The following is a 12,057-nucleotide window of genomic DNA, read 5'->3' as shown; positions in this document are numbered from 1 at the left end:
AAACGCGCGTATATGTCTCTTTGTTATGCATTCCTATAAGTTTCTTTATATGAAGCATTGTTGGTCAAAGAATGGGAATGAAAAAGGCTTCAAAGCGAAATTTGCATATTGTTAAAACCTGACGCCGATAAATGAAAGCTATCATATTTTGAGTTTTTGATCACTTCGCAAATTCACCAACAAACTTGCTCGATCTTAATCTACCAAAAATGGGAAGAAAATTGAAACAGTCGCTTGAAGTCCCTATTTCAACATGTGAACTTTATGTTTTTACAAGGAAAGTTCTGTGTTTCAGCACGTGTCGGGAAGTCGTTTGTGAAATGTTTATTGTCTGAATTTTGTGTTCTTTAAGATCCTCGTCGAAAAAATGATATCTCCGGTTATATTTGACACAGATCCCTCATTCAAATGGTAAAATGCTCTTTCTTTAGCCAAATAGTTGTTGATCAAAGTTTCTATGGCACACTGCTCATGTTTAGTTATTTTTTTACTTCACGGAAAAGTTCTGTGTCGGACCTATGTCTCGCGGCAAGTCGCTTGTGAGATGTTTATTGTCTAAAGCCAGCGTTCCGAAGACCTTGTTGAAAAAATTATATCTCCGGTTACATTTGACACAACTCGTTCATTCAAACGGTAAAATGTTCTTTCTTTAGCCAAATAATTGTTTATCAAAGTTTCTATGGCGCCCTGCTCACGTTTATTTCTTTTTTGCTTCATGGTAAAGTTCTGTGTTTCGGCACGAGTCGGCAAGTCCCTTGCGAGATGTTTATTGTCTAAAGCGTTCCGAAGACCTTGTTGAAAAAATGATATCTCCGGTTATACTAGACAAAATGTTCATTCAAACGGTAAAATGCTCTTTCTTTAACCAAATTATTGTTTATCAAAGTTGTTATTTTTTCTTCAAGGAAAAGTTGTGGAGGCAAACAACGAATTGACCACAGTTGGTAAGAACTTAATTGAAATGATCACCGTGGTCACAGAAACAATTTATTCTAATCGATTTCAATTTACAATTACAGGACTCCAGAAACTCCTGCATAGCAAGCTTGGTGTTCGCTTATCAACAGCTACGATAAAACAAGCAAGGAAAACTGGGATGGAGAAAATGTGGGCCTCGGTATTGCCAAATTGTTCGGGAAGCAAATTGCGTTGCCCGCCTTACTTTTGCGCAGCAATGTTTGGACAACAATGAAGATTTCGACAACATCATCCTCACTGATGAAAGCACAATCTGGTTGGAGCGCCATGGAAAAGTATGTTTCAGAAAAGAGGGAACACCTGGCAAACTTAAGCCTCGCGGTAAACATCCTTTCAAGGTGAACATATGGGCAGGCATTTCAAAGCGGCGTGCGACTCCTGTCCTCATCTTTACCGGAATCATGAGGAAAGAGTTCTACGTCGGGGAGATACTGGAAAAAGTGCTGTTGCCTTTTACACAGATTGCATTCCCAGATAGTGACTATCGTTTCCAGCAGGACAACGATCCTAAACAAAAAAGTAAGTTCATTACCCTTTCTTTTCTTCCTGTTGACACAGCAGCACAGTTTCTTTAGAAACTAAGCCTTTCATTCTATTCCAGTATAAACTTTAGACTTTACCAAAGACGACGGCTCTTAACTATCCAAAACATTTCTTTTTATTGTAGGTAAACTGGCAATGGACTTCGTGAGAGATAATGGGATAAAGTACTGGCCAACACCTGCCAAAAGTCCCGACCTCAATCCCATCGAGAACTTGTGGCATGAGTTAAAACATTTTCTGCGTGTCGTTGTAAAACCCATGAACAAGGAGGAGCTGATTCAGGGGATCCACCGGTTCTGGGACACTGTCACTCCAGAGAAGTGCAAACGATACATCAGCCACCTCAACAAAGTGCTCCAAGCTGTGGTTGAGCGCGAGGGGAGAGCTTCAGGCTACTGAAACTACCCCAACCCAAACAAACGGCTCCTTTAGGAGCCACCAAATATAATAACAGTCATGACCAACAGCAAACGATAATGAGATTATTACCCCATCAGTAGACTTAAAAGTCCACATTTAGTTGATTTATCTGCAAGGTTCTTTTATGCTTGGAAATTCGGGACGCGTCGGCAAGTCGCTTAGCATTCAATAGTTCACTACAATAGCTCTCTCGTTTCTATGAGTCCTGTTCTCGGGAATCTCAGCCGAATTATGACCAGGCATTGCCAGATGTCCATAGCGGCTACCCAAGACTGGGACAGTGTGTTTGCTCTTGATAGATATTGCATGGTAGAGCTTCAGTTTTGGAAGGATAATCTCCGCTTTGTGAATTCCAAAACTGTTTCTGATTTGGCATTCCCTTTCATATCCATTTACTTGGATGCGAGTAATGTAGCTTGCGCAGGCCATATTGCTGGGAAAGATGTGCACGCTCACAGGATGTTTACCAAAGCAGAACGCCAGGAGAGCTCTACTTACCGCGAGTTGTTAGCTGTTCAGTTTGTTCTTAGTTCGTTTAGTTCATTCCTTCCTAACTCTAGGGTTAAGTGGTTTACCGATAGCCAAGGGGCGGCTAGGATTGTGCAAGTTGGCAGCATGAATTTCAATCTTCACAAGTTAGCCTCCGATATTTTTTCGCTATGTTTCAAGATTGGAATTTATTTAGACATTCAGTGGGTTCCACAATCACTTAATGAAAAAGCCGATTTCCTTAGCAAGATTGTGGATTAGGACGATTGGGAACTTGCCCCCGGGTTCTTTCGGCAGCTGGACGAGCTTTGGGGACCATTTACGGTTGATTGCTTTGCCACCCACTACAACAAGAAGGTCTCAATATATTTTTCTAGATTGTGGAATCCTGGGACAGCCGGGGTTGACGCGTTTTTCCAAGACTGGCTACATGAAAATTTCTTAGTTGTGCCACCGGTCATACTCTTGTCTAAAGTCCTTATTTTCATGTTTCGATGCAATGCCAGGGGGACATTTGTGGTTCCTTACTGGCCGTCCACGCCTTTCTGGCCTTTGTTGGTTCATAAGTTTTGGGACTTTGTTGTCAATTATTGCGTCAAGGTCGTAATACGAATTTTTTTTTTTTTTAATTTTTTTTAATATAATATTACAATATAATAATTACACACACAATAACAATAATGATAATAATAATAACAATAATGATATACACGATACGTCTAGAGGTCTTGAATGTGATGGAGGATTGCTTTCCATTTCTCATTATGACTATCTACAATATCATTTTGCTCAGCTATGACATGCTCCACTTGACAAGCAATTTTTATTTTTGTTTTTAGAAGTGAAAGGGAAGGATTCACTTTAAGAAGTCTACATTGGAAAATAACTTGTTTACCTAGTAATATAATATGGTTAATCAGTTGCGTTTCTTTTCCAAAGAGCCCAAACATTATACTCACATCTGTCAAACACTGGATTGTCGAAAAGTAATTTTTCAACCATTCAACTACAGAAAGCCAAAAAGCACTTGAAATTGGACAATGTATAAATAGATGCTCGAGGGATTCCTCTGATATTTGACAAAAAGTACACAAAGTTGAACCAGCTATTCCTATTACGAATTCGCTTTTAGGTTCAGCCTCCTGGGATGGCTTAATCCTTGCTGTGAAAGTTCAATTTTCTCAGAGCGCTGATAGTAGGATTCCAAAGTGACCTTGTTGAGAATGACTCATGGCGAGGGCTTCTTGTACTGTGAACCCAGTATTACAGATCTCGGATCGATAGACCAGTGCTTCTTGAGCCGTTGGCACTGAGTGTTCATGCATTTTTATGCCGGTTGGCAGTTTACACGTTTTTTGGAGCCGGTTGGCAGTGTCGTTCGAGCCGGATGGCAGCGAACTTGAGCTGGGTGGCAATGACTATTTTGCTGGGTTAGGGATTTGTTTACCCCCCCCCCCCCCACCCTGCCCCACCTCACATTATTTCTTAGTATTTTTGTTTTCCTCAGGATTTGATTGAAGCTTCCTATTGGGGACTGACGTGTAGGGACAAAGATGTACAATCGTGCAGCAGGTTTTGGCTTCTAGAGCCAATTCTTCTGTTAAAAAATATGTTGCCCAGTATAGGTATTTCTCCGTGAAATTAGTCCTGCCTTGTGTTAGTTTACTCGTCTCAGAATACTTGTCTCATCTTCATGAAACTAAAAGATCCTATGCTGTCGTTTTGTCTGTGCGTTAAAGTGGGTCCATGATCTTATTCCTTATGGTGCACACGGTAATCCGGTCGACACTGTGCCAAATCACAGCCTGGTTCAGGCCAGCAAACGAGCTTTCAGTCGGCCAGTCAACAAAAAGCAGCCCATCACCCCCGACAGGATACATCGTATTTGTGTTCACTTTGCTCACGAAGGCAGTAACCTTTGGGATTTACGTACAGCTTTACTGTTTGTCTTGGGATTTTATGGTCTCTTTAGGATCAATGAGCTATTGGATGTGCAAGCTTCGGATATTCTAGTTCACGACGATCACCTAGAGGTTAATGTTAAGAGTAGTAAAACTGATCAATTTAGGCAAGGTAATATAGTATTTATTGCTAAGAGTGGCGGTGCTACATGTCCTCACTCATTATAGTCTTGATATCTTTCCGCAGCTGGCATTGATCTCAATTCATCAGTTAACATTTTCAGAACACTTCAACCTCATAGGAAGGACAATTCGTATACTTTAGGCCCTAGGAGGCTCACCTATACTAGGTGTAGGGAATTAGTTAAGGAATCACTTTTGGCTATAGGAGTAAATTTGGTCAGTTTTAGCACCCATAGCCTTAGATCCTGTGGCGCAACGTTTATAGCTGACAATCTACCGAAGTCAGGTTCTTCTGACAGGTTACTCATGCTCCACGGTCGCTGGAAATCAGAAACAGCTAAGAATATGTACGTCAAGGATTCCTTAGACAGTAGATTACAATTGACCAGGTTGTTCCCTACTTTTGGTGTAGAAGAAATTAACTTATTTTGTTTTTCCTTTTTTCAGATATAGCTTTATATATTCTTGTAACCAATTACTTTGGCTTGTATAACGTGTAATGGCATTAAAGCATCGTCATGCAAGTGCTCTCACTCTGCCTGCCTTATAGTTTGTGTCTTTTTCTATGCGTCAGCGTTCCGGAGAAGGAAATATTTTTCCTTCGAACAAACGTAGTGAGGGAGTAGGAAAGGTGGGATTGTTGAAAGGGAAACGGTCAGTGCATCTTGGTTGTTCCTTGTACATTGAGGAAGAAACTGATGTTTACTCTGTTTCCAAGAATGTGTTGCTTACAAAGCTTTTCTTATGAAAAGGCCACAACAACACCCAAAGGAATGTCACAGAGAATCCCTAAGAACAGCGCATTTGAAAACTTTTAGTTGATACTTGCGCAATATAAATGAGAAAAGTTAAAGTTAAAGTTAAAGTTAAAGACAAAGGAAAATCCTTCCAATCAAGCTTCAAAAACTTTACATCCCGAGAACAAAGCACTGATCCTTAGAGTAATTTATGCAAGAAAATGGTGCCAAAGAGAATGTTTGGAGGGAAAAATACGCCTTAATTCAAGGGAGTTTTTATCAGGATTTTCATTGAAAATGGTGGGTTTTTTCAGTTCATTGTTTCAAGTAATGGTGACGTTGCATTTCGCTTCTTTGCCCTCTTGCTTTTGACCTTTCTTGCGTTACTTAATCGCATTCCACACTTCCAAGAAAATGGCATTCAAAACATTAAGTTCTAAGCATAATAATATTATGCAGATTAAGAAATTTACTAGTCATGTGATCCTTGGATAAAGAAGGACTCCTAAGGAATCCACGATTTCAACTGCTTTTAGCCCTCATTACTATTCCAATTTCATGCGCAAGAGTCTAATGTTCTAAAAACATGGCATCATCTTCAACATATGGCTTGGCTGCATTCATTATGCGAAATACTTACGAAAGGGTGACAAAATGATAAGCATGTAGCTAGAAAGGTACACAAACGTTTGAGTCAAGTTTTTGTGGAAGACAATGGAAGTTCCAGGTGTAGCTTGGATGTCAGAAAAAAAAGGGCGCACAAATCACCTACTTCGACTCCTATAAACATTTAGGGAAAAGGCCATGGAATTTTTGCAGTGAATGGAAGTATAGAAAGTGTTTGTTCAGCCCAAAAGTCGCCTAAACTGGTTCCTTTCCCTAAAGTCAACTTTTTATATTACTTTCCTGAACCAAGAAGAATGCAAAACAAAAAAGAATTATTATGCAGCCTATGTTCAGTAAGGCTTATTCTAAATATCCAAATTAGTGAAAGGGTTCACTAATTTTGGGCTTTTACTGTTAAAAGAAAGGCTGTGATGACCATGCCTTGTTATTTTCCATCTCTTTTTCTCTGTAAGTCACTCTTAAAGTAGCATGCTCTCTTGTTTAGTCTCTCTTTCTCTCTCTTGTTAACTGCAGCCTAGTCGAAACTGTAATTGGAATTACTACTAATAGGTTGCATTCTTAACCCAGAATAATGCATGAATGTGAGGAGATTCTCTTTGGAGAAGTTCAACTCTACAGAAAAAGTAAACTATTTTCCCAATAGGGGGAGGTAGGAGGCAGTTCTTCAACACGATGGTGCAAGTGTGGTGTCTGCACGTTCATGCCTCAAGACATAGAAGATAAGTGCTGTGGACAGTGAAGATGCGTAACAATGCACACAAGATTCCAGAAACTTTGTCTTGTTCCAGATGTCCTCTGGCTTGCAATTCATAACAGCAGAGACATCCGGAATGACCAGGAGGGTAACAGTACCAGATCATTTAGGAGGGCCGGTTACAGGCAGTTTGTCATTGACCATTACAGGATCTTGGGGAGGGGGAAAAGGAAGGTATGCCCTTGATGTGTTGTGAAAACTATTTGTGCACATTATTCCTCTCAGACTGGAATTTACATGGAATTTAGGCATGAGTACGCAACTATAGCAACCGTTTTATATACTGTATGTGTTATTGGTGTACCAGGGTTGGAAATATAGTTTAGGGCATATTGAGCAAAAAGTACAATGTAATTTTTTCATGACTGTGGAAAGTGGTTTGCTTTTGCTTTTGTTTTGAACTTTTCATTATTCTCTCCTGGGAATCATTCAATAGCTGGAACCCATGTTTACCCAAACCATGGTCAAAGTAGAGGATTCATCATTCAAATATTCTATAGTTATTGTTATTATGAATTTCTTTTTTTCGGTGAACTGGAGAAAACCAGTCAAAGAATTACAATATTCCCTCTACTAATTTTCCCAACTTATTGCAACTTTGTAATAAGGGCGCTTTCCTTTTCTCTGAACTGGCCGGAGAGACCCATCAGTTTGCGAAGAAAATGCAACAATTTGAAGGGATACTTGCATGATAATCCCTCGCATTCTTCTGGAGGAGTATATCATCCTCGAAGTGTGTTAATTTGAAGGCATTGTAGAGTCATTCCCTCCAAATGCCACTTCTGTCAAATGGAAAGCGTCCTTAGTATAAGTCACTTACATTGTATGAAGGGTGTAGTTGCAAAAGAAACTGTGGTGCTGCGTCGGTAGGGAAGTAGTATACAAAAATTTGGTTTTATCAGCAGAGTTGATAATGTTAATTGGCCACCATAAAGAGATTCAGAAAGCTGTACGGTGGCCAATTTACATTATCAACTCCGTTCATAAAATTTTTTGTACACTTACATTGTAGTTTGTTTAGTAATGACTATTAAGAAATAACCTGTTTTACTGTTGAAAGTTGGTCCCTTGATCAAAATATCCTTGTCATACTTCTCTGCATTTATATTTTGTTTGTAGAAAATCACTCATTATTTTGTAAAATGAGATGCTTCTGTTAAGCATACACTGGGTTGCCTGTGGTACGCGTCACAGAAAATCAGAAGGCACTGAATTGTGTGGTATTGAAATACAGCATTCCAGTCTCTAAAGAATAACAAATAAAAGAGAAGCAAGAAACATTGGCTTCTGAGCTGACATGTTGATAATTTTCAAGTTCCCTTACAACTTCTTTTCACCACAAGTGTGCCCTCTGAGCATCTGACAGCTTTGTAATACTAAACTTCACTGAAGTTATTCCCTGTTCAGCGGGATTAGTGTCAGGATAGGAGACCAAAACAATAAACCCCTCATAAAAAACAGAAGCATCTGACTGAAAATGCTATTAATGCTAACAAATGCGAACTCAGCAAGGTACAGATTTTGTTAGCTTGCTTTATGCAAAACAAATATCGATGAAAAAGCAAATAACTATTGATACACAGTTTTTAGAAAGAGCAGAAGGAAGTTTCCGGGACGGTCGATCGCGAATAAAATATTTACGACATGAAAACAACATTAATTTTGAACCGTGAATATACAATATAAAAAGTTACGATCAGCGACAAACATTTTGGGAGATTTTTGCTACGTTCAAGTAAATTGCAAAATCGAAAGTGACATGGCCGGAATTGAGCGGGCGCCATGATTAAGTTACCACGGCATGTTTACTCACCAAACAGTGAAGCATCTGTGTCAAATGGTGGCAAGATACCGGGTTTTTGCAACTTTCTTTTTATGTCAAGTGTTATAAAGTTTGACAATGAAATGAGCGAAGTCAAAACAAAGATCACAATCGCCCAACTGTTGTTTACGCAAAGTCAAAATTTACTCTCCAAGATGCGTACAACGTTATTTATCACCAGGTAATTCCATCATTCTGGAAATAGCAGCTACTTTATTATTCATCTGCGTCACAATTTTTCACTGATTTTGGGGCTCATTTTGTTGAAACTCAAAGCACGCTTCCAACAGCCCTGTGAACCCTTCCTGCTTACAGAGCAATACTAAAAAACTTCTCCCATATCACATTTCAACCTTAAGCTCGAAAATTCAATACACAACGTGATATTATAATTCACAAAGGCAGAAAATATCAGAGAATCCTTTTCCAGCGAAACAACTATTGAAACAAACAACATATTTGCTCTTAGAGGCGAAAACCTCTTCCTATAGACCTTTACAAGGTTAACACCGCCATTTTGCCGGGGGTGCAAAACTACTGGGGCGAGCGCGCGGCCAAACAATAAAATGCAAATGGCTGACTCATCAAGTTGCAATTACCTGCGAAGAAATATCGAAATATCTTAATCTAGGATCAAAACACGTGTACTGAAACTGTTAGTTTGAAATCCTTTTCTATTTCTGCCGCTACCACTCCGGTAGAGCGGCCACAAAATTATTTGTGATGCCTCAACAAGCAGAGGAAGTTCTTGAATACGACGACTTCCTCGGTTGGACTGTTTCCACGTTAAAGGATTTTCTTTCACTACGGGGACTCAAGCAAACGGGCAGAAAGTCTGAGCTGATCGCTAGAGCGTTTGGAGCCTACGAACTCAATGTTCCTGTGAAGTTTTCCTAGGAGCAAATTTATCAGCAGATAAAAGACGAATATTCAAGGAGGCTGACTAAAAATGAAATTAAGAGTGATCCAAACATGTTACCGAGTGACACTTGGATTGACGACGTAAAGGAATGGCCAGAGGTCGATGATGGCAAATTGTTCAGTTATATTTTGAGGACTAAAGCCGTAGATGTCGACTATATTGGAAAATACAAGGATCAGAAGGCCTAATCTTATTGGATGAGTGGCTTTGTAGACACAGTGTTCTTTGGTAAATGCCCAATTAACAGCAAGCATGTGTTCTTGAAAGGTTCTGTATCCCCTTCACAAAAAATTCGTGATGACCCACATAAGGTCTGGGTTTGTTTAGAGGGCACAAAAAGTGAATGCAAAATCTTAACCTCTTGGTGTACATGTACAGCAGGTACTGGTGAAGTTTGCAATCATGTTATAGCCTTGCTATATAAAGTAAATTTTGCACACAAGAAAGCTTACATATCTCCTGCAGGTACAAGCGTTCCACAAGGATGGAACAAAGGAACTAGAAAGGATGTAGCTCCAACTCAAATAAAAAACCTTGTCTTTCGTAAAGACAAAAAGACTTGGGAGGACAGTCCCAAAGAACAGGCAGCCAATTTAACTTTAAAGAACAACTTTGACCCACGAAAGCCCCAGGATAGGCAGCTGACCAATGAAAGGGTGTCAGCTCTTATCAATGGAGTAATTGAGAATGTCCCATGTGCTTGTTTACTTCACTCTATCGAGCACACTAACGATGACGGCCTACCCGAACCTCTTCCTCAGAGAGCCCTTAGCTTCATGTCATCCCAAGAAATGAAAGAAAAACCATTGGAACATACCGCTCCACTCTTTTTAAAAGAATGTCAGATGACGAGTGACCAAGTGAAAAGGGTGGAAACTGAGACTCGTGGCCAGAGTAACAATGACTCTTGGCATCAACAAAGAGTTGGGAGAGTGACTGCGTCAAATTTTCACAAATTTCACAGCAAGGCTCAAACAATCATAAACAGAAAAAGTGAAAATGACAAAAAAACCCATTTACAGTTCAATGGTGTCAAGCCTGTTGAATAAAGGTGATGATGTCTCACATATGCCACAGATAAAGTGGGGGGAATGCCCATGAAAAGGATGCCATAAAATCATTCATGTCAGATGTGGCCTCTCAACATGATGGTGGCCTACAGGGCTTTAGACAGTGTGGATTGTTCATCAAACCCGATTACCCCTTCCTTGCGGGTTCCCTGGACGGCCTGTTTTTTTGCCATTGTTGTGGTCTGGCAACACTGGAAGCAAAATGTCCCTACAGTGTGAGAAATGAAAATATTCATGAAAAAAAGACATTTGACCGTGTGCAATTTCTTGAAGATTTTAATGGAAAGCCCTGCTTGAAACGCTCGCACAAATATTACACCCAAATGCAAGCTCAGATGTGGGTTTGTGGTGCCAATCATGGCTTCTTTATTGTTTGGCCTCTGGGCGGCCAACCATTGTATGAACGAGTAGAACTAGACTTGGAATTTTGTCTGAAAGTTGTGAACAATATCACTCTCTTTTACAAATCGTTTGTATTACCTTGCCTGTTAGGATACAGGGACATTTTTGAGTGCCCAAAGTGTGACAAGGTTATTTTGGAGAGTGATGAAATACGTGATTCTGCAAACGAAAACAGTGTATGCTGTGACAGCTGCAGCACTTGGTGGCATTTGCCATGTGCTGAACTCAGTGTGAATTCTGCAGATGCACTCGACTCTTGGATTTGCCAGAGCTGCCTGGCTGATGCAGCAAACATACATGATGCTGGGGATGATGAACTTGACTTGAACTTACCTGAGGAAGAAGAACAAACTGATAACTCAAATACTGTAAATCATGTCTGCCCAGTTTGTTGTCTTAAGAGTATCCCTGTGAATGGAGAACATGTTTGCACAGTCTGTAAAAAAGCTGTCCATGCTTGGTGCAGTAACCATGAGGACATAACAAGTTCTGCAGACCTAATTTGTAATTACTGCATTTCAGATTAATACATGTACTGTACATTGAATTTTAATTACTGTTCACAAGGAGAAGTTTCACCACATGGTCACATACAGCTGTAACTAATCCTAAACATCAAATTGACAAAATCATAGATTCACAAGGTGTTAAGAACTTTAATACACCAGTCCAAGAAGTACATGTATAACCTACAAAATGTTTTAATTGCATCATGTAATATTTTTCTACATGTAAAAACAATTTAAGAATGTTGGATGCATTTTCATTTCTACTAAGTTAGACATGGAGAAAAGTCAGAGTTATTTACACATTTCTATATATTTTTTATAGCCACTTATTGTTTAGTATTGTTTTGTTGATGCATTTTTTATGAAATGTTATGAAAATGTTGTATGAACATTCCTGTTGCTACGGTTAATTACGCACATTTCTAATAGCAAATTTCAATTCCTTAATCAATTTAACATTATGTAAATACAACTCGATTTGGAAATATACCGGTATTTCATGATAATTTAAACAAAATTGTTTTGTACAAAAAGTAACATTTCATTCACTCATGGAAGGACCTCCATTCAAAGAAAGCCAAGTTTATTAGATAGCTTTTGTGGGGACTGTTCAATCTGAACTACAAAATGCAATGTATTGCTCTTATGCCTTGAAATACACAACGATGACATCTATGTACAGTGTAGTAGTAGTTTCCCA

This window comes from Montipora foliosa, chromosome 1, assembly GCF_036669935.1.
Source record: "Montipora foliosa isolate CH-2021 chromosome 1, ASM3666993v2, whole genome shotgun sequence".
Lineage (NCBI taxonomy): Eukaryota > Metazoa > Cnidaria > Anthozoa > Scleractinia > Acroporidae > Montipora > Montipora foliosa.
This window is presented reverse-complemented; position numbering follows the sequence as displayed.